Here is a 23,592-nt window from a genome sequence, read left to right as displayed (position 1 = left end):
ACACATCACAGACTGCCTCAAAGACAGGTGAGGAGTTCTACTGAGTTATCTGTCCCTGCAGTCTAGCAGTATCCAAGCAGTGATTTCATTTCCGAGCACAAATCACCAAAACAATGCAGAGTGCAGAAATGGAGCCACACAATTCCCATAGCATCTGTAAGAACAGCCCGGCATGGCATCATACCCAGGATTGATTTACTGGATGCCATTCTGAAAGTGAAAAGTTCAGCACGTCACAGCCTGTGCTTAACCGGTACTGAAGTTCAGTTCAAATAAAATAAAACTCACCAGAGGTCTCCAACTCAAATGGCTACAGGGACCACTAAATGAGAGAAGTGACCTCATGGGACAGGGAGCAAACAAGGAGGACATGCCCATAGAATGGCGCTCTGCAGGGCCAGTGCAGTGGCTCACACACACTTGCAATCCCAGCACTTTGAGAGGCTGAGGTGGGAGGATCGCTTGAGGCCAGGAGATCAAGGCCAGCCTGGGTAACGTAGTAAAACCCCATCTCCTAAAAAATTTTTTTAATTATCTGGGTGTGGTGGCACACACCTGTGGTCCCAGCTACTCAGGAGGCTGAGGTGGGAGGATCATTGAGCCCAGGAGTTTGACGCCAGCCTGGGCAACATAGCAAGACCCCATCTTTATTTTCAAAAATTAATTATCTGGGTGTGGTGGCATACACCTCTGGTACCAGCTACTTAGGAGGCTGAGGTGGGAGGATCCCTTGAGGCCAGGAGTGCAAGACCAGTCTAGGCAATATAGTGAGACTCCATCTCTACCAAAAAAACCCAAAAGCTAAAAAACACTTTTTTAAAATTAGCTGGGTGTGGTGGCACGTGCCTGTATTTCCAACTCCTCGGGAGGCTGAGGCAGGAAGATCACTTGAGCCTAAGATTTCGAGGTTGACCTATGATTGCAGTCCAGCCGGGGCAACAGAGTGAGACCGCATCTCTTAATTAACTAATTTTTTTTAAAGGTGCTCCTCAGTATCACCTAAGTGTTGCTACCTGGGGTTAGTTTTAGATTTTAAGAGAAGTGGAAATCTGGAATTTTACGTGAGACTTCTCAATTTTTAAACATAGAAATTAAATAAAATTATTTCAAACACACTTTAGGTTGAACAAAATATAACTGCCATTCAAATTCATCCAGCGGTCCTAAGGTGCTCTGTTTCATCTCTAAAACAATGTAGCCCTGAGCCTGAGCCAAATCTAAGTCACCCCATGAGCCATTTCCATGACACTGAGCCCTGATGTCCACCCCACTGGGGGACTCATGGAATGAGGAGGGGCTGTGCTATCTTTGTGGGTTACAGAAACAACACAGGCTTTCCGGTATTCTATGGCTTATGGGATTCTAACACCAGAGAGGAAGGACCTGCTCAAGGTCACTGGGTGAAAGGTGATTGAGTCGAGACTGGAACCCTCATTCAGCAGGGTGGTCTCCGAGGCTGGTGGCTGCAAGAGCTCAGTGGAAACAGCCACACTGAAATGCCACTCCAGCTGTGCCACTCACTGCCTCTGTGACCCTAGGCGAATCTGTTGTCCTCTCTGAGCCTCTTTTCTCAGCACTAATGGGTGAAAATCATAGATGAAGAAATCAGTGTCATGTAAATGAAATCAGTTAAAGTCTATGATGCAAGCAGTCCAGAGCCTGGCCCTATTATTATTTTTCCTTTACTTTTTTTTTTTTTTGAGATGGAGTCTTGCTCTGTCACCCAGGCTGGAGTACAGTGGCATGATCTCAGCTCACTGCAACCTCCCCATCCTGGGTTCAAGCGATCCTCCTGCCTCAGCCTCCCAAGTATCTGAGATTACAGGTGCACTATCATGCCCAGATAATTTTTATATTTTTAGTAGAGATAGAATTTCACTACGTAGGCCAAGCTGGTCTTGAACTCCTGACCTCAAGTGATCCGCCCACCTCAGCTTCTCAAAGTGCTGGGATTACAGGCGTGAGCCACCACAATTTACTATTTTTCATTCCACAAATGTTTATTATGCATCTTCTGTGTTCAACTTACCAGGGATACAGACAGGGTCCCTGCCCTCATGGAGCAAATGGTGCAGGGGGCAGGGGAGGCAGACAAGAGTCGAATGAACAAATGGATTTATAAAGTATTCATTGTTGTGATTAAAAAGAAATAACGCAAGCCAGAGATGGCTAGAAAGTGAGAGGAGGTGTAATGTTAAACAGGTTGGTCAGGGGAGGGGTCATGTATGTTGAGAACTGAAGGAAATGGGAGAGCCAGGCAAATCTCCCAGGGAAGAGCATTCCAGGCTGAGGGAACAGCCAGTGCAAAGATCCTGAGGCAGGACATGTTCTTAGAGATGTTCAAGGAACAGCAAGGTGGTTGGAACTGAGAGAGTAAGGGTTGTTTTTGTTTGTTGCAGGAGCAGAGTTGAGGACAGATACTAGGGATGGGGAGTTAAATGGGCTGAAGTCACCAGGAATTTGATTAGCCCTAAGGAGGAGAGAAAGCACAGTTTGTAAGAGGAAGCCTGAGAACAAAGTTAAGAGGCAGGAATAAGGTGGGCCAGTGAGTAGTGAGGCCTGGGCAGGAGTTTTGGGTGTACCAACCCTCCTGGGTTGGCCCCCACTTCCCCCTTCAGCCTCATCTCTCCATAATTCTACTAATCGCCCCCTCTACCAGCCTGGTCTTCCTCCATCCATACCAGAAACCCTGTGTTTCTCCTGCCTCAAGGCCTTTGAATATGCTGTTCCTCTGCCTGGAACACTCTCCCCCCTTCCCCCAAGAATCCCACTCCTTTCTCCTCCCCCAATTTAATCTCTGTCCATCCTTCAGATTTCACTTTAGGTGTCTGTACCTCCAAGTAGCCTTCCAGATTCCCCCAGCTGAATTACAGCCCCTTTAGAATGTTCCTGGTACCCCTGTGCTGCTCCACATGTCACACTGCGGTCTAATTGCCAGGTTACCATCTGCCTCCTATGTCCACTGGCTTCTTGGTAAGGGCAGAGTGGGATCTGGGTTCAGTTCTACACCCACAGGCCCCACACCCCCAGAAAATGGGCTTAACTGGCCTTGGAGAAGGCAAAGTGCAGCTGCTGAGAATGCAGTGGAGAGAGAGAAAGAGCAAGGCAGGAGGGCTCGCAGGATCTAAATAACGCACCCAGGCATTGAGCATCTCTTTGAATTTGACTTTATATATTGATATGATTTGGCTGTGTCTCCACACAAATGTCATCTTGAATTGTAGCTCCCATAATCCCCACATGTCGTGGGAGGGACCCCGTGGGAGATAATTGAATCATGGGAGCAGGTTTTTTCCCATGCTGTTTTCATGATAGTGAATAAGTCTCACAAGATCTGATGGTTTCATATATGGCAGTTGTTCCCCTGCACGCACTTTCTTGCCTGTCATCATGTAAGACATGCCTTTGCTCCTCTTTCACCTTCCGCCATGATTGTGAGGCCTCTCCAGCCATATGGAACTGTGAGTTCATTAAACCTCCTTTCATGTATAAATAACTCAGTCTCAGGTGTGTCTTTATTAGCAGCATGAGAACAGACTAATACATCTACATTTCCACAGTCCACTCCATTTTATGGTGTGCATAAAACGATTGTTTTTGTTCATTCATTTGCTCAACAAATATTTATTGAGCAACTTCATTGTGCCCAGCAATAAAAGGAATGATAGACATCATAGAGGCGCTAATCTCACTTCCCTATACCTCAGTTCTCTCAATGAAAGCATTCACTCAGCCACCTCAATGTGCCTAGCATGAGCAGGAAACACAGAACCGTGAAAGGCACCTTTCTTTCCTTCAAGAAGATTATAATCGAGATTTTTGAAGAGATCACCTTGTAAGAAGGAGTGGAAGCCAAGAACAAACCTCCAACATTCACCGAGGGCTCACAGTGAGCGAGGTGCTCTGCTAAGTGATTATATCCATTGTCTTATCCTTCTGCTCAGCCCCACCACGCACCCACTCATTTATTCAACAGATGTGCCGTAAATTTTCCGTGCGCCAAACACAGCTCCAGTTCCTACAGGTTCAGCAATGACCAAGACAAAGTCTCTACTCTCACATAGATGACCTCTATAGAAGGAAACAAACAAAAAATAAATACACAATATAAGGTCAGGAAGTCATAAATGAGATAAAGAAAAATAAAGCATAAGGGGCTGTGATGTTGTACAAAAACCTGAATGAAATAAGAGAGCCAACCACACAAGACAAACATTTCAAGCAGAGGGAACAGCCAGCACAAAACCCTATCAGGTAGGTTACTACCATTGCCACTTCCCAGATAATGAAACTGGACTAACTCTAAGGCTTAGAGAGGTTAAGCAATTATCCAAGATCACATAGCTCAGAAGTGGCAAAATTCAGATTTCAATCCAAGTCTGATTCCAGAGCTCATGATTGTCATCACTATGTGATACTTTCACTCTCAGAAGAACCGTATTAAGACTATGAATTTGCCTTTGCACACTGCACTAGCTATATCCTAAAGAAACTGATACATATTTTTATTACCTCTTTCTCTAAATATTTCATAATTTCAGTGTGATTTCCCTTTGACCCAAGAGTTGACTCAATGAGGTTTCAAATTTCCACAAATCAGAAGGGATTTTTGACTTTCTCAAAGGAAACAAGGGTTAAATCAAACTCAGTGGAGATGATTCACAATACTTATGTTGCATTTTATAGTTTGTAAAGCACATGTGTTCTTCTTCATCAAAACCCAATAAAATGAATTAGATGGGAAAATAGCCTTCTTATTTTACATAGCTCAGAATGTAAATTCCTAACCCAAGAAGAGACAACTAGCAAGTGGCCAAAATAATTTCACACTATACCCTACTGCAGCTCCATAAGGGATCTACCATGTAGAATTTGATGCTAAACTCCTGAGATATATAGGAGATGGTATTGTGTGGTAGTGAACAGTAGCCTCTGAAGTCACCCTGAGGTCCAAATCCTCATATTCCCACTTAGAAGTTGTGAATGTCTTCATCTCTCTATGCCTCAGTTTCCCTAACTGTAAAATGGCCATAAATAGTAGGACCTTCTTCATAAGATTGTTGGGAAGATTACATGAGGACATGGTTTCCATCATTCCTAAAATGAAATACAAACACCTTACTATGCACAGGGCCTGTGCAAAGTCACAGGCAAGGCTGCAAGTGACCTGGCCCCTAACCACCTGTCTGCACACTCCCTCTAGCTTCATTCCCCTGCTTGGTCTTCTTATAATACTCTTAGCTTATTCCAGCCTCATAGCCTTCACCCTTGCCATGCCTTCTTCCTGGAACATTTTCCTCACAAATCTTCTCATGTCTTACTCCCTCACTGCATCCAGGTCCTTACTCAAATGCCTTTTCAGATGGCCTGACATCCCCCTTCCAGTATTTCCGTCCCCTCCCCACGGCTATATTTGCCTTCACAGCACTTAGCACAGCCTGCAAGTTACTTATTAGCTAATTTGTGTATTGCCTGCCTTCCCTGCAGGTAGAAGAGTCCCATGAGAACTGGAATTTGGTTTATTTTATTCATTACTTTGTCCGCAATACCTCCAGCAGCTAATAAATAAATAGTGGCTTTATTAATACAAGCGTGGAGGGCACAGCACAGGGTAGAATGGGGAGAACTCTGAGCTCCTCACCTGCTACATCACCTGAAGCAGCTCAACCTTTATATGACACATCAGATTTCATTGGGGAAGAATTTCACGGATTTTTTTCTTCTTTTTACATATGAAAAGTAATCATATGGATCAGACTACCAGCATCAGACTTACCTTGAGGCACCTGCTAAAAATCCCCAATCCACACCTCCACCTCCTTGGTCCCACAGAATTTCTGGGGGATCCAGGAATCTGCATATCTGCAAGCACCCTGGGTAGTTCCTTAACAATCTAAAGTTTGAGTTCTACTTATCTAGAGGGCTCTTGGTCCTTACTGAATCTCAACATCAGGATTAGAGGTGTGTTGATTCTCTAGAACATTCCTTTTGGCACACAAGTGCACTGCCTGGCCATTTTAACCAACTTTTTTTTTTTCTTCGAGACAGAGTTTCACTCTGTTGCCCAGGCTGGAGTGCAGTGGCGCAGGATCTTGGCTCACTGCAAACTCTGCCTCCCGAGTCCAAGCGATTCTCCTGCCTCAGCCTCCCAAGTAGCTGGAACTACAGGCATGCACCACCACGCCTGGCAAATTTTTATATTTTTAGTAGAGACGGGGTTTCACCATGTTGGCCAGGCTGGTCTCGAACTCCTGACCTCAAGTGATCCACCTGTCTCAAACTCCCAAAGTGCTGGGATTACAGGTGCGAGCCACCGCGCCCAGCGTAACCTTTTCAAGAAACGGGATTCAATTTGCAGTGATGAGGCCATCCAGGTTTTCAACTGGGAAGTCTCCCTTAGTGAATATCACTATGTGGGAAATCATCAAAGAAAACTTGACTGAAACTGACTATAATCAACTTGATCGGATTGAAGGATGCAAAGTATTGTTCCTGGGTGTGTCTGTGAGGGTGTTGCCAGTGGAGATTAACATTTGTGTCAGTGAACTAGGAGAGGCCTACCCACCCTCAATCTGGGTGAGCACCATCTAATCAGCTGCCCACGGCTAGGATAAAACCAGGCAGAGGAACGTGGAAGGACCACACTGGCTGAGTCTTCCGGCCTCCATCTTTCTCCCCTGCTGGATGCTTCCTGCCTTCGAACATCGGACTCCAAGTTCTTCAGCTTTTGGACTTTTGGACCTACACTAGCGGTTTGCCAGAGGCTCTCGGGCCTTTGACCGCTGACTGAAGGCTGCACTGTGGGCTTCCCTACTTTTGAGGTTTTGGGACTCAGACTGGCTTTCTTGCTTCTCAGCTTGCAGACAGCCTATCGTGGGACTTCACCTTGTGATAGTGTGACTCAATACTCTTCAATAAATTCCCTTTATATATACATCTATCCTATTAATCCTGTCCCTCTAGAGCACCCTAATACACCGTCCCTCTGCACACGTGCACACTTCAAAGCCTCAAACAAACAATAATTGGCTCCCCTAGGCGTCCTCAGTTTTGTTCATTCCTTCCGGGGAAAGCCACTTCACATAAAGTGGAAGTAAGTAATTTAAAGTTCCATCCTTAATAACAACTGCAGGAGCTCTTGCCACACTGTGAGACCATCAAGGGTGTGCCCCATGGAGCAATTCTGTCCCTGGACTTCTGAGCCATCACGCCCAGGAATGACGCCTGAGGTGCCCCACCCCTCCAGAGGTGGCCCCTGTGTTTGGACCACACCCCCAGCCTGACACAGTTAATTGGATCAGAAGTAGACCATGTGACCCTGGCTGGACCAATCAGATTCTTTCTCCTAGATTGCGTAGGGGGGTGTTAGTTCAGGCTCAAATATCTGAAAACTCAGCAACTTCCGGGGCCCTGGAGCGTAGAGAACGGTGTCAGAGTGAGAGGCTCGATGTTGCCAGGAGTGTAGATATGAACAGAAACATCTGGTTCCCTTGCTCCTGCTCTTGGGTTCCCTGTGGTGTCCAGATATTCTTAACTCTATTCTCCTTTTGTGTTTAACCTTCATTAAATCCATTCCCAAAGAGACCCCAAAATACAAAGTCTCAGATATTTACACGTGAAAGACCCAACAGGGCCTGATAGTTTTTGTGATACTGCAGACTTCCTTGAGCCTTGGTTTCCCCGTTTTCTGCAGCCATAATCACTTCTGAGTCCCCTCCCACCAACCTAGGGTCAATCAGAGAATCTTAAGAGTCTCAGAGTCCATAAAGACTCTATAATTTAGCCCTTTAATTTATGTATTTATTTTTTTGAGACAGGGTCTCGCTCTGTCACTCAGGCTGGAGTGCAATGGCACAATATCGGCTCACTGCAACCTCCACCTCCTAGGCTCAAGCGATTCTCCTGACTTGGCCTCACGAGTAGCTGGGACTACAGGCATCTGCCACAACCACCTGGCTAATTTTTGTATTTTTAGTAAAGATGGGGTTTCACCATGTTGGTCAGGCTGATCTCGAACTCCTGACCTCAAGTGATCCACCCACCTCAGCCTCCCAAAGTGCTGGGGTTACAGGCATGAGCCACCACGCATGGCCAGCCCTTTAATTTTGTAGATTATAAACTGAGGCATGGATATAGGATGTAGTTTGCTCAAGGCCACACAGCAATTGAATGGTAGGGCTAGAAGAGGAACGCAAGTCTCCTGGCTTTTAATGCAGAGCTGCCGCTAGACATTAGGGAAATGCAAAGGATGGTTCCTTCTTCCTTCCATCCCTTTATCAATCTCCTCCTTTTCTTCTAATTTTTTTTTTAATTACAGATGTTTCTAGGAGAGCAAATATGGGGGCAAGGAGAGGAATATAGTGCTTCAGAGGTCAAACTCTTGGATAAAGAGAAACTTGGTGCAAATCCTATTCCCTATCTGACCTTGAGAAAAGAACTCAACTTTTCTGTGCCTCAGTTTCCTCATCTGCAAAATGTTGAAAATAGTGACTTCAGAGGGGCTGTTGTAAGGATGGAATGAGACAGTGGACAATACCTGGCACTATTGAACAAACTCTTAAAACAGTAGCTGTTATTATTGTCGTTGAGGATAATGTCGTTATTAGCCATGCAGACAAAAGAACTCAATGAAAATTAGGTCATACCTAAAAGAAGTGAGGCTGCAGGCAAGTGAGGACTTAATAAAGCATGAAAGTCAGAGCTACCTCCCAGCCACTGTCCTCCCTCTGACATACAGTCAATTCAGTTACGGGAGGCAAAGTAAGTTTTAATTCCAGGGAAAATTCACGAAGCCACCCACCCAGCAAGTTTCTGGGGCATTTATCCATGTTTGCCAGGAAACACAAATAGAACCATTGAAAGAGCCATAAACTCAAGGCAAATAAAAAGATGGAGAAATATTCATGAACAAAGATATGCATCACAAATAGCCATAAGAGAAAAGCTGGCATCAACCAAAATGTCTGCCAACCAGAGAGTGGTTATGTAAATCCAGACATGACCGCTCAATGAAATATTACATACACATTAAAAATGTTGTTCGTGGCCAGGCTGACACCTGTAATCCCAGCACTTTGGGAAGCCAAGGCAGGTGGATCACTTCAGCCCAAGAGTTCAAGACCAGCTTGGGCAACATAGTGAAACCCCATCTCTAGCTACCTCCCAAGCTACCTACTTCTTTTCCCCCCAAATATTTTGAGTCATTTGTGGACCTGCTCATTTCCATAAAGGCAGAATAATCTTAATTTTGTCGAGACTCTTAATATGGTTTGGCTGTGTCCCCACCCAAATCTTAAATTATGGCTCCCATAATTCCCATGTCATGGGAGGGACCCAGTGGGAGGTAATTGAATCATGGGGGCAGGTCTTTCCCATGTTTTTCTCATGATAGTGAATAAGCCTCACGAGGTCTGATGGTTTTATAAAGGGGAGTTCCCTCGCACATGCTCTCTCTATGGCCTGCCACCATGTAAGACGTCCCTTGCTCTTCCACCGTGATTGTGAGGCCTCCCCAGTCATGTGGAACTGTGAGTCAATTAAATCTCTTTCCTCTATAAATTACCCAGTCTCAGGTATGTCTTTATTAGCAGCATGAGAACAGACTAATACAACTCTGCTAAACATTCTTCCTCACTAATATTCCCCCAAGGTAAGAAAACTTGCAGGAAGTAACCAAGGAACAATTTTTGCCTTCTAATTTAATTACCACAGTTCTTGTCTATTAGAGCACTCACGAAGAACTTGGATTTAAATGTTCCCCGCAAAGCCAGTGTGGAATGCAGTGGACTCGGTATCAAGAAAAGTTAATTTTGAATGTCAGTGTAATTCTTACAGGAAAACACTCTTCTATAATTTACCTTCCCAATCCATTAGTGCTTTGACAGTGTAGGGATTTGATATTTTAGTCACATCCAACCTGCACAAATTGGTTCATAAAAAGACTATCTTGACTAAACTACATTAAAGTGCAAACTAGCTAACTTCCCCACCTCGCCCCCGCCCTCAAATACTGTATACAAAAGACAAGACAGGCCAGGCGCGGTGGCTCACGCCTGTAATCCCAGCACTTTGGGAGGCCCAGGCGGGCGGATCACGAGGTCAGGAGATCGAGACCATCCTGGCTAAAAAGGTGAAACCCCATCTCTACTAAAAATACAAAAAAAAATTAGCCGGGCGTGGTGGCGGGCGCCGGTGGTCCCAGCTACTCCGGAGGCTGAGGCAGGAGAATGGCGCGAACCCGGGAGGCAGAGCTTGCAGTGAGCCGCGATAACGCCACTGCACTCCAGCCTGGGCGACAGAGCGAGACTCTATCTCAGAAAAAAAAAAAAAAAAAAAGACAAGACAAAAGTGTCTGCTAAGTCCTTGGTTAAAAATGGCCTCACCTGGAGAGCACCCTTTTCTAGTCATGCCCTTTTAAGAAGGGCGTGGGAGATGGGAAAGACAGGGGGTGGGGAGATATAGAAAGACAGAGATAAAGAGAAAGAGAGCATTTTATGTTAAATCCAGAGAGACGCGGAGAGAGAGGCGGAGAACAGAGACAAAATGATTGAGACAGAGACAAAGAGGCAAAGAGATAAAAATAGTGAATGAGAGACAGGAAGACAAACTGACAGAGAGAGAAAGACAGAGATAGAAATAGACACTGTATCCGTTTTTGTTCCTCTCTCTATCCATAGCACCCTAGACAGCCCTTAGCCTATAGTAGAGGCTTCTTGTATATGTGTTTACTTAATCAGCTAATTAATGAGTCAGTGAGAGAGTGAGTGAAATAAGTGGAAATATGTCAAAATCGAGATTAGAAATATGAAGATGGGGGAATGACATAAGAAACAACTTGGCCAGTTATGGTGGTGCACACCTGTGGTCCCAGCTACTCAGGAGGCTGAGGCAGGAGGATGGCTTGAGCCCAAGAGGTCAAGGCTGCAGTGAGCCATGATCACACCACTGCACTAGAGCCTGGGTGACAGAGTGAAACCCTGTCTCCAAAAAAATTAAAAAGAAGACAGAAAAGAAACAGCTAAGGCAGTTGGCAGTAGTTGTCTCTAGGGATGGACCAGGAACAGAGGAACAGAAACTAATATTTTATTATAAATATGTTATAATCTGACTTTTAAACTACGTACTTGTATGACTTTGATGCAATACAGCTAATCTTTTAAACAAGATCATAAAAATTAAATGTAATGGCTTTACCAGAATTTTTTTTAATACAAGAGGAAAGATGAAAAGGAGCAAGAGGAGTTTTCCAAATGGTGGGAATTTGGGAAGAGAAGGTGAGGGAGGAAGCATTCTGGAGGGCAGTTCATGAAGTTCAAATGATACAGGTGCCCACAGATTAATTCTGAGAAAAGTAATCCCTGGGATACTTTGTTCTGAAAGGTCTGTTTGAGCCGTGCTTTGGGTGAAGCCAGCTCTGCAGCTGTGATCACTATGGGACTCAGAATCGGTGCTCAAGCCAAAAGCAGCCAATCAGGACATGAGGGGGAGACCACAAATGAAACTCTGCCCAATGGAAGTGCGACCTATTTGACAGTGGTAAATCCAACCAATCAGATCCTTTCTTGGAAAGTATAAATACCAGGGCAGGCATTCCTTCTGCCCTTGAGACACCATGGGATTGGGGGAGGCTGTCTATGAATCTCTTGAAATTGTATACAAAAAAAGTATGTGCTGTAGTTGCCCAGGCACGATAGCTTTAATCAGATTTTCGGAGGAACCTATGATGAAGAAAGAGGAAGAACTAGTAAAATAATAAATTTTTTTTAATTGGAAGATTTCATGTAAAAAATCTGATTTCCAACTTCCCAAAACATACAGTAACATAGAACCTGTAATTTTTCATGGTAATGATTGCCCAGAGCTGAGTTGCTGCTGCTCCTATAGATGGAGCATGTGTTCCCAACTCACTATATTCCCACCACTCTTGTATTTTCTGGCTCTGCCTGCTTCAGTTGTTGACATTTCATGCTCGGACCCTGTAAGCAGTTGACTTTGCAACTCCCAGCTGTCAGAAAGTGGCTAGTTCAGACTAAAATGTAAGTGGTTGCTGTGTTCGCATTTTTGCAATAGGAGCTTATTGAACCCATCAATCCCTAATGAAGTTCATAGGGCATATCATGCAGTCCTTCTCGGGCCATGTTTTGGTTCAGGTAGAACCAAAATGACAGAAATCTAGTTCTGGCTGTTCTACCTCCCAAAGATTTACAATCCTCTGTAGATCTTCCCAGATTTCTCTCCATTCTGTTTTTGTTGTTTTGTTTTGGGTTGGTTTCTTAGGAAGTTTTTTGTTTTGTTTTGTTGCTTTTTGAAGACTCATTATTAGTTGCTGGAATTATAGTTTTGCCCCTCAAAAGATTCTGGCCCCCTAGCAAAAGGTGAAGTCAGTAGCACCCTTTGATTGACTCATACTCTTGAAAGCTTTTTTTCTTCCCTGGCTGTGAGGTAACAGTCACAGACAGCCACTATTGCTGGGGTCATGCTGCGAGAAACCCTGTTACCTTTGCATAATAAAAAGCTGCACTGTTTGAAACTGTCTCATGCTGGGCCCATTTTCTTAGCCGCTTGACACCCACATAGGGACAAAATGACTTTGAATTCAGGGGTGGCAGTGAGGAAAACAAAGGTGTCCTATGTCAGAGTCTGTGCTGCTCTTTATCCTACAAGCTTGAGAACAGTGACTTCCATTATAACTCAGAGGGGAAGAGAGATTTCTTGCCTGAGGCGGGTGTCTAAGAGACTGAATCTCTACTTTACTTGAGTTAATTACATTTGATTCAGTACTTCCTGAATATCGTTATGTGAAATGCAGTATGTGTGACATGTGGGAATACAAGAATGAGGAAGACAGAGCCACGGCTCCCAAAAAACTTGAAGCCTAGGCCAGGCACAGTGGCTGTAATTTTAGCACTTTGGGAGGTCAAGGCAAGAGGATTGCTTAAGCCCAGGAGTTCAAGACCAGCCTGCCCAACAAAGTGAGGCCCCATCTCTACAAAAAAAAAAAAAATAGCTGGGCATGATGGTGTCAGAGGCATTTGAACCAGAGCAACTCCATCTTGAATAGGGGCTGGGTAAAATAAGGCTGAGACCTACTGAGCTGCATTCCCAGAAGGTTAGGAATTCTAAGTCACAGGATGAGATAGGAGGTCGGCACAAGATACAGGTCACAAAGACTTTGCTGATGAAACAGCATATGGTAAAGAAGCCAGCCAAAACCCACCAAAACCAAGATGGCAACCAAAGTGACTTCTGATCATCCTCACTGCTCATTATACGCTAATTACAATGCATTACCATGCTAAGAGACACACTCACCGGCAGCATGACAGTTACAAATACCATGGCAACATCAGGAAGTTACCCTACTTGGTCTAAAAAGGGGAGGAACCCTCAGTTCTGGAAATTGCCTACCCCTTTCATAGAAAATTCATGAATAATCTGCCCCTTGTTTACCATATAACCAAGAAGTAACAATAAGTATAAGCAGCTGCGCAGCCCATGCTGCTGCTCTGCCTATGGAGTAGCCATTCTTTATTCCTTTATTTTCTTAAAAAACTTGCTTTCACTTTACTCTATGTACTCACCCCGAATTTTTTTTGCATGAGATCCAAGGACCCTCTCTTGGGATCTGGATCAGAATCCCTTTCCGGTAACAGTGGCACATGCCTGTGTTACTAGCTTCCCAGGAGGCTGAGGCAAAAGGATGGCTTGAGACCGGGAGGTCAAGGCTGCAATGAGCCATTTTCATGCCACTGCACTCCAGCCTGGGTGACAGAGAGAGACTCTCTCAAAAAAAAAAAAAGGAAAAAAAGAAAAAAAAGAAAAGAACATTTCTATTGAAAAAAATACAATAATTTTTTTAAAAAAAGTTTTATAAGAGGGAATAGCTCAGGGCCCCAGGGCCCTGACAAGAGTAAGACCAGTGTGAACACTGTCATTTTATTGTATAGCCACACCTTCCAAAAGAAAATTCTTCCCTCCACCAAAATTCTTCTCTCCACCAAATTATGTGGGGCCAGATCTGAGCTTTCAGGGGCGTGAAAATAAGAACTCAGGGCTGGGTGCAGGGCCTCATGCTGTAATCCCAGCACTTTGGGAGGCCAAGGCAGGCGGATAACCCGAGGTCAGGAGTTTGAGACCAGCCTGGCCATCATGGCAAAACCCCGTCTCTACTAAAAATACAAAAATTAAGGCCGGGTGAGGTGGCTCAAGCTTGTAATACCAGCACTTTGGGAGGCCAAGGCGGGTGGATCACCTGAGGTCAGGAGTTTGAGACCAGCCTGGCCAACATGGTGAAACCCCATCTCTACTAAAATATACAAAAATTAGCCAGGCGTGGTGGTGCATGCCTGTAGTCCCAGCTACTCAGGAGGCTGAGACAAGAGATTGGACAGTCTGGCCACACAGAGTCTGCAATCCTGCCTGGCAGGGCTCCTGGCGACCCCCACAGCTGAACTGCTCAGCACAGCAGCGTGATTAAGAGTCAGGACTCTGGAGCCGCCTGCCTGGAGTCCCATCCTGACTTGACACTTGCTACTCATGTGATCTTGGGTAAGTGACTTTCACCTTGCCTACCTGTTTCCCTGTCTGTAAAATCAGGGTCATCACAAGTAGCAAGTTCAGGGAGCGTGGTGAGGATTCAATGAATGAATAACTCCAGACAGCGCCTGGTGCGTAGTTGAAACCAGGTAAGAGTTGGGCCCATTGTGCATCCCTCTGGCCCTGTGTGTATCTGAGTTTGCAACACCTGGTTTAGGAGGTGAAATCAAAAGGATATATTGTCAGGATGGGGTTGGGGTGAGGGGCGGAGACCCCCTCTGATTAACTATGGAAACCTTGATCCAGGGAACGTGCTATGACCTGGAGTGGGAGTGAGGATGCGGGTAAAAATCAGACACACTGTCTCTCTAGTGCCCAGATTTCAGCACTTTCTGAGTTTCCCGTCTTCCTATCCCTTCGAAAGACCCTTGACCAAAGCCTGATGCGGGGTTCCAGCCGGCTCCAGGAGAGGCACATATTGAGCCTGGGTAAAAGCGCACATCCGACACCCCGTGGCTACCGGAGAGGAGCTACCTTCGCCGCAGCCACCCCGCGACCACCTGTTCCCCTCTCGTAGACTCGCAGGAGCAGCCACTTTGGGGGGCCTTGCCGGACGCGCCCCTCAAAATCCCAAAGGATAGCGCGGGTCTCCCCGCCCCCAAGTCCCTCGTCGCCCCACCCCCGGTTCGAGCGCATCCTCCCGCTCCAGCAACCCCATTCCGGGAGGCAGCGTCCTGCGTTCGGCCGCGCCCCCACGGGACCCCCCACGACCCCCCAGCCAGCGCGTGCTGCAGCTTGGGAGGGTAGGACCTGGTGGCCCGCAGCCCCCGCCCGCCTTACCGGCCTGCAGCGTTGGTGGGCCCGTCCCTCCGCCGCCTCCAGCGGTGTCGCCTCTGCCACCGCTGCCACCACCGCGGCAAAGCCACTCGCGCGTGACCCTCGAGCACTAACACCACCCTTCACCCAGCTCTGCCCTTAAATGTGGAAACAGCCGACCATCCTCATCCCCCCGCTAAAGGGAAGCTCAGAAAGGGTTAACAAGCCAAGATCAAGGGTTAGGAACACCACTGCCGCCTTCCTCCACCACCCCCCTACCTTCTCCATCGCCCCTCTCCCTCCTCTACCTCCCTCTCCCTCCTCCACCTTCACCACCCCTCTCCTTCCTCCACCTTCATTATCCCTTCTCCCTCCTCCACCACCCCCCTCCCTCCTCCATCTTCATCACTCCTTCTCCCACCCTCTCTCCCTCCTCCACCACCCCCTCTCCCTCCTCCACCTTCATCACCCCCTCTCCCTCCTCCACCACACCCTTCTCTCTCCTCCACCACACCCTCTCCCTCCTCCACCACCCCCTCTCCCTCCTCCACCTTCATCACCCCCTCTCCCTCCTCCACCACACCCTTCTCTCCCCTCCACCACACCCTCTCCCTCCTCCACCACCCCCTCTCCCTCCTCCATCTTCACCACTCCTTCTCCCACCCTCTCTCCCTCCTGCACCTTCATCACCCCCTCTCCCTCCTCCACCACACCCTTCTCTCCCCTCCACCACACCCTCTCCCTCCTCCACCACCCCCTCTCCCTCCTCCATCTTCACCACTCCTTCTCCCACCCTCTCTCCCTCCTCCACCACCCCCTCTCGCTCCTCCACCTTCATCACCCCCTCCCTCCTCCACCACACCCTTCTCTCTCCTCCACCACCCCCTCTCCCTCCTCCACCACCCCCTCTCCCTCCTCCACCTTCATCACCCCCCTCCCTCCTCCACCACCCCCTCTCTCTCCTCCACCTTCATCATCCCTTCTCCCTCCTCCACCACCCCTTCTCCCTCCTCTACCTTCATCACTCCCTTTCCTGCCCCCTCTCACTCCTCTACATTCATCACCCCTCTCCCTCCTCCATCACCCCCTCTCCCTCCTCCACCATCCCCTCTCCCTCCTCCACCTTCATCAACCCCTCTCCCTCCTCCACCTTCATCACTCCCTTTCCTACCCCCTCTACCTCCTCCACCTTCATCACCCCCTCTCCCTCCTCCATTACCCCCTCTCCCTCCTTCACCATCCCCTCTCCCTCCTCCACCTTCATCAACCCCTCTCCCTCCTCCACCACCCCCTCTCCATGCTCCACCTTCATTACTCCCTCTTACTCCTCCGCCACCTCCTCTCCCTCCTCCACCTCCCACTCTCCTCTTCCTCTTCCTCCCTCCCCCTCCTCCATGCCCCCTCACTCCTCCACCACCCCCTCCCTCCTCCACCACCTCTTCTCTCTCTTCCATCACCCCCTTTTTCTTCTCCACTACCCCCACCCCCTCCCTCCTTCACCTTCACTACCCTCTCCCTCCTCCACACCCCCTCCCTCCTCCACCAACCCATCTGTCTTCTGCCTCCACCACCCCTCTTCCTCCTCCTCCCCTTTCCCTCTTCCACCACCCCTCTCCCTCCCCCATTACCCCTCTCCCTCCCCCACCACACCTCTCCCTCCCCCACCACACCTCTCCCCAGCACCCCCTCCCTCCTCCATCACCCGTCTCCCTACCCACCACACCTCTCCATCCTCCACCACCCCTCTCCCTCCTCCACCACCCCTTCTACAGTTGGGTTTTTCTAAGGGTGCAGGCAGAACCCCTTCACATGCCCCTCCCTCCCACTCAATCATTCTTTCATTTTGCTGTTCCCCAAATCACAGAGGCCGTTGCCCCCTGGGGCATTTGCACTTGCTGTTCCTATACTGGGAACATTTGTCCCCTCTTCTAAGGATCCTGAAAGGAAATTCGAGGGGAGGGGGGCCTCAGGGAGTCAGCCAACCAAAGTGCCTCCTTATCTAGTCTCTGAAGGAACTGCTGACCCCAAGGTGCAGGGTTTTCAATGAGTAGCTCAGTGCCTAACCTGGACTTTCAGCTCATTTATGAAACTTTCATTTGTGACCCAAATTAAAATGAATAGTTATTGGAAGTGTTAACAAATTAGCTCATGTAAAGTGCTAGGGACAGTGTCTGGCACACAGTGGGCACTCCATAATGTTAGTTATTATCTTCTACCTGCATTCGGCATGACAGCCATTCCAAGGATGAAATGGAGCAGAACATCTTTCCAGGGCTGAAATCATCTCATTCTCTGCCTCTTTAAAGCAACTGATGTAACCCAGAGGATTGTGGCCAAATGTGGCCTCCAGAATATATTCTGTTTGGTTTCATTGGTGTTCTAGAAAAATGTGACTTAATTGCCAATACTTAAAAACAGAGATCAGGCCAGGCATGGTGGATCACGCCTTTAATCACAGCTCTTTGGGAGGCCAAGGCAGGAAGATTGCTTGAGGCCAGAAGTTCAAAACCAGCCTGGGCTACATAGTGAGACCCTATGTCTACAAAAAAATTTTAAAATTTAGCCTGGAAGCTGAGGCTCAGAAAGGTCTAGTTAACTCCCCATGGTCACACAGCTAATAAACAAAGGAACTAAAAGTTGAACAGTCTTTGTAACTCAAGTACCTTAGCATGTTAAGGGAAAGTATAAAGGGGAGGCCAGGGGTGGTGGTTCACACTTGTAATCCCAGCACTTTGGGAGGCCAAGGTGGGAGGATTACCTGAGTCTGGGAGCTCAAGACTGGCCTGGGCAACATTGCAAAATCCCACTTCTACAAACATTACAAAAGTTATCCGGGGGTTGGCATGCACCTGTGGTCCTGGCTACTCAGGAGGCTGAGGTGGGAGGATTGCTTGAGCCTGGGAGACAGATGTTGCAGGGAGTCAAAATCGCTCTACTGCACTCCAGCCTGGCCAACAGAGTGAGACCCTGTCAAAAAGAGAGAGAGAGAGAAAGAAAGAAAGAAAAAAGAGAGAGAGAGGAGAGAGAGAGGAAGGAAGGAAGGAGAGAGAGAGAGAGAGAAAGAAAAGAAAGAAAGAAAGAAGAAAGAAAAAAGAAAGAAAGAAAGACAGACAGAAGGAAAGAAGGAAGGAAGGAAGGAAGGAAAAGAAAGCATAAAGGGGAAAAAAGTGGTTTACACCCAACCATTTTTTTAAAGGAACACTTTTATTAATAGCACACTTTGAATGCCAATTTGTTGGGATTGTTTAACAAGATTTAAAATTTTATCTTCATCTAAATTGGCAGTGCCCACTCCCACACGCACTCCACCTCCTTATTTTTCTCATTTAAGCATTTTGAAAAATTCTAAAGGTTTGACTAAAACTGAAAATGCTTCTTATTTCATCCATCCCTAGTTACTGGCAACCGTAGGTGTTCTTTCTCTTTCTCTTTTTTTTTTTCTTCAGCTTCTTTATTTATATTTTACTCTTTGTAGTTTGTAAATTCCCTCTTGCCAGCTGCTTGCAACATCAAAATGGCTTTATTGTTAGATTTCCAATTAGGGTTATGCAGTCTTTTGGCTCCATAAACACACACATAAGAAGAAATGTGTGCATGTGTGCACACACATCTATATGCTCACACTCCCACTCCTAATAGGTTTGTTTTTTTGTTTTGTTTTGTTTCGTTTTGTTTTTGGAAATAGATTTTACTCTGTTGCCCAGGCTGGAGTACAGTAGTGCAATCTGGGCTCACTGCAACCTCGGCCTCCCAGGCTCAAGCCATCCTCCTGTCTCAGTCTCCCAAGTAACTGGGACCACAGACTTGCAGCCACCATGCCTGGCTAATTTTTGTATTATTTGTAGAGACAGGGTTTTGCCATGTTTCGCAGACTGCTCTCAACTCCTGCTAATAGGTCCTTGATGTCTGAGTCTCATTTCCCAAAATGTATTTAAAGATCTTAAATTCAAACAACAAAGTCACTAACCGTTTTTAAGGAGCAATTTTTACTGAGCATAATTACACCTTTCATGGGAAATTTTTGGAAAAGTTTGGTTGCAACAGTTAGTCATAAATATAATTCTACATTATAGTTGATTTTTATTTTATTTTTACTTATTTATATTTAGAGACAAGATCTCACTCTGTTGCCCGGGCTGGAGTGCAGTGGCAAGATCATAGCTCACTGCAGCCGTGACCTCCTGGGCTCAAGTGATCCTCCTACCTCAGCCTCCTGAGTAATTGGGACTATAGGTATGTGCCACCACACCGAGCTATTTTTTTGTTTGTTTGTTTCATTTTTTTCTTCTTTCTTTTTTCTTGTCTTTTTTTTTTTTTTTTTTTTTTTTTTTGTAGAAGTGGAGTCTGGATATGCTGCCCAGACTCTTGGCCTCAAATGTTTCTCCCACATTGGCCTCTCAAATCAATGGGATTACAGGTGGGAGTCACTATGCCCAGCCAATTTTTAATTTTTAATGCTATTCTGGTTATATTTTCTTAAATAATTTCTGCCTTTTAAAGATATGATATATGGCCAGGCACGGTGGCTCATGCCTATAATCCCAGCACTTTGGGAGGCAAAGGCAGGCAGATCACTTGAGGTCAGGAGTTCAAGACCAGCCTGGCCGACATGGCAAAACCCCATCTCTACTGAAAATACAAAAATTAGCCAGGCATGGTGGCACATGCCTGTAGTCCCAGCTATTCAGGAGGCTGAGGCAGGAGAATTGCCTGAACCCAGGAGGTGGAGGTGAGATCGTGCCACTGCACTCCAGCCTGGGTGACAGAGCGAGGCTTCATCTCAAAAAAAAAAAAAAAAAAAAAAGATATGACATATTTACAGATGAATTGCTGTTACATCTGAGATTTGACAATAATGTGGCCAGAATCATACCACAAGGATCAAATGGCAAATGCTTTACCTAAAAAGGCTTTGACTTGCTGTATCAGTTAAGATCCTTTCAACTAAGAGTGAACACAACACAGTAAACTTTAAACTGGGAAGAAGAAAAGAACTTATTGAATTGTATAACTGAATGAGGCAGGGGTTGAGCTAAATTTAAGTACCTGATTTTCCTCCATGGCTGCTTGGCTCTTCTGTCTGCTTATTGTCACCTAACGGGGACAAGCTGGCCGCCAGCAGCCCCAGATCACATTTTCTCAGGTTCAAGTCCAGCTTCAGAAGGGAGCAGTCCTCTTTTCTGGTGACTTCTGCCAATATTCCTGAAATTCACTCTGATTGGCCTGTTTTAATCTAATGCCCGTTCCTGAGCCAATTAGTGTGGCTAGTGGAATGGGAAGCACTGGATTGGCTTAGCCTGGGACACGTGGAGAAGGGGAACTGATGATGTGTCTGTTTCTTTGCTGAGGACACCTGCGTTGCCAGCAAGCGAAAACTAATACAGCCTGCACCTGACATAGGGTTTTTCAGAAAGTCCCACTACGAGGTGAATTATGGGTGTCTGAAATATAACAGGATACATTAGATATATATGCAATAATTCACTAGGCATCTATGGTGTGGGGAGTTCAGATCAAGCTCTGAAGTCAGACCAGCCTGGATTCAAATCCTAGCTCTACCACTTGACCCTGGGAAAACAGCTCTCTTGGAGCCTCAGTTTAATACCAGCACCTGTTTCCTCATCTGGGAAAGGGGGTTAATAATGGCACTCACGACCAGGTGTGGTGGCTCATGCCTGTAATCCCAGCACTTTGGGAGGCTGAGACGGGTGGATCACCTGAGGTCAGGGGTTCAAGGCCAGCCTGGCCAACATGGGGAAACCCCATCACTACTAACGATACAAAAATTAGCCGGGCATGGTGGCGCATGCCTGTAATCCCAGCTACTCAGGAGGCTGAGGCACAAGAATCGCTTGAACCTGGGCGGTGGAGGTTGCAGTGAGTGGGGATCGCACCATGGCACTCCAGCCTGGGTGACAGAGTGAGACTCCAGCTCAAAGAACAAAAAAACAAACAAATAATGGCACTCACCTCCTACAGTTACTGTGAGGTTTCAATAAGGTAATACATGATGCCAGGCGAAGTGGTTCATACCTATAATCCCAACAACTCAGGAGGCAGAGACAGGAGAATTGCTTGAGCCCAGGAGTTTGAGACCAGCCTGGGCAACATAGCAAGACCCCCATCTCTAAAAATAAGGAATAATTTTTTTTTTTTTTTGAGACAGAGTTTCACTCTTGTTGCCCAGCCTGGAGTGCAATGGTGCAATCTTGGCTCACTGCAACCTTCGCCTCCTGGGTCCAAGCCATTCTCCTGCCTCAGCCTCCTGAGTAGCTGGGATTACAGATGCCTGCCACCATGCCCAGCTAATTTCTGTAATTTTAGTAGAGATGGGGTTTCACCATGTCGGCCAGGCTAGTCTTGAACTCCTGAACTCAGGTCATCCACCCACCTCGGCCTCCCAAAGTGCTGGGATTACAGTCATGAGCCACCACACCTGGCTGGAATAAAATTTTTAAAAAGACAGTATATGGGAAGTCCCTGGTGTATAGTAACCCTCAGTAAGTGGCAGATATTGTTGTTTATGACTATTACCAGAAACAGGGCAATAACAGATCATTATGGCAATGATGATCCTAAACAGTGAAAAACTTAACATGATTCTGGCTTTGAAAGCAAAAAATAGAAACTAGGCTTAGGACAACCTGTTGAGACATTTCTGCCAGGGCTATTTTTATTCATCAAAATGTGATGTTGGAAAGAAACTCACATTTGTACGTGCCAGGTAGCAACATATTTAATCCGACTTCCAAGCAGTGGATATTTTCATTCTCACTTTTTTGGATGAGAAAACTGAGACTGAAAGATGAGGTGGAGATGGAGGATTGTAGCATTATCTTTGTGACAGCAGTGCTAACATACATCAGTATCATACCCTGAATGCTTGAAGATCTATAAGTAGCCAAGGAAGGAAGCAGATAGCACAGGGTAAACTGAAGAGAGAGGATGAATTATCTATTTACACAGTTGGCAGAATTAATGGAACCAACAAAGGTGACAAGGTACACAGGGCCTAGCTACCATGAGAGCTGTGATCACCCCTAGGCAGACGGAAAAAGACTCAGAGTCCAGACCCAGACCGAGCTGTCACTATGGGAGAAGAGTATGAATGGGGACCAGTATGGCAGGATTTCCTAATTTTTTCAAGTGTAAATCCAATTTATTTATGTATCTATTTATTTATGAGGCAGGGTCTCACTCTGTCACCCAGGCTGGAGTGTCGCCCAGGCTGGAGTATAGCCATGCAATCATAGCTCACTGCAGCCTTGACCTCCCAGGCTCAAGTGATCCTCCCACAACAGCCTCCCAAGTAGACGGGACTATAGGCATGCACCATTACACCTGGCTATATATATATATATATATATATTTTTTTTTTTTTTTTGAGAAGGGGGTTGTCTCACTGTGTTGCTCAGGCTGGTCTCAAACTCCTGGACTCAAACGATCCTCCTGCCTCAGCCTCCCAAAGTGCTGAGATTACAGGCGTGAGCCACCATACCCGGCCAGGTTTTTTTAGATAAAATCTCCAAGTTTATACATGTTAACAATTGATTCCAAAGAATTTTAAACACGGTGGAGGCACCCTCCAAAATGAAACACATATCCAGACAGATGCAGACAGTTTATGGCCTCTGCTCTAGACTTTTAGGGCACCCTGTGCGTCCACTCCTTTTGCGGTTGGTAGATGTATTTACTTCTCTTGCTTGATTGCTTTTCTCTTTCTTCCTGAGTCCCTTGGATTCCTTTGGTCCTCTCCAGGGAGACAATGTGGGTTGTCAGTCATTCAAATCTGTCCAGTTGCTCTACAGAGTGAATGGATGGGTGGGCAGAGGAGGAAGGGGGCGCTTTGGAGATTATAAAATGGACAAGTGGGGAGTAAGAGGTCCTCACTAGGGTCTGACTTCAAGCTTGAGCATCTATAAGGTGTTACTCAAAGTGTGTTCTCTATATTTTTTTAAATTAATTTTGGAGACAGGGTCTTACTCTATTGCCCAGGGTGGAGTGCAGTGGAGCCATAATTGCTCACTACAATCCTGACTTCCTGGGCTCAAGCGATTCTCCCACCTCAGCCTCTCAAGTAACTGGGACTACAGGCAGGTACCACCATGCCTGGCTAATTTTTGTGGAGCTCAGGGTAGGTCTCAATGTGTTGCCCAGGCTGGTCTCAAATTCCAGGCATCAAACAATCCTCCCACCCTGGCCTCCCAGAACCCTGGGATTACAGGCATGAGCCACCATGCC

The 23,592-nt window shown here is 46.5% G+C and overlaps 1 protein-coding gene across 5 annotated transcripts in view; it reads right to left on the bottom strand.

Annotated features, from left to right (window-relative positions):
* Positions 1–15,655, bottom strand: part of RPH3A (rabphilin 3A) — a 320,776-nt gene extending 305,121 nt beyond the window's left edge. For 3 of the 5 annotated variants that reach the window (XM_063786060.1, XM_054663616.2, XM_016924294.4), the window contains exon 1: positions 15,376–15,654. The gene's annotated coding sequence lies outside the window, so the exon portion shown is untranslated. Of the gene's footprint in view, positions 1–14,571; positions 14,744–15,375 lie in introns of all 5 variants that reach the window. The other 2 variants (XM_054663617.2, XM_054663620.2) reach the window with 2 other exon arrangements.
* Between the last annotated feature and the right edge of the window lie 7,937 nt (positions 15,656–23,592).

This window comes from Pan troglodytes, chromosome 10 (assembly GCF_028858775.2).
Source record: "Pan troglodytes isolate AG18354 chromosome 10, NHGRI_mPanTro3-v2.0_pri, whole genome shotgun sequence".
Lineage (NCBI taxonomy): Eukaryota > Metazoa > Chordata > Mammalia > Primates > Hominidae > Pan > Pan troglodytes.
This window is presented reverse-complemented; position numbering and strand designations above follow the sequence as displayed.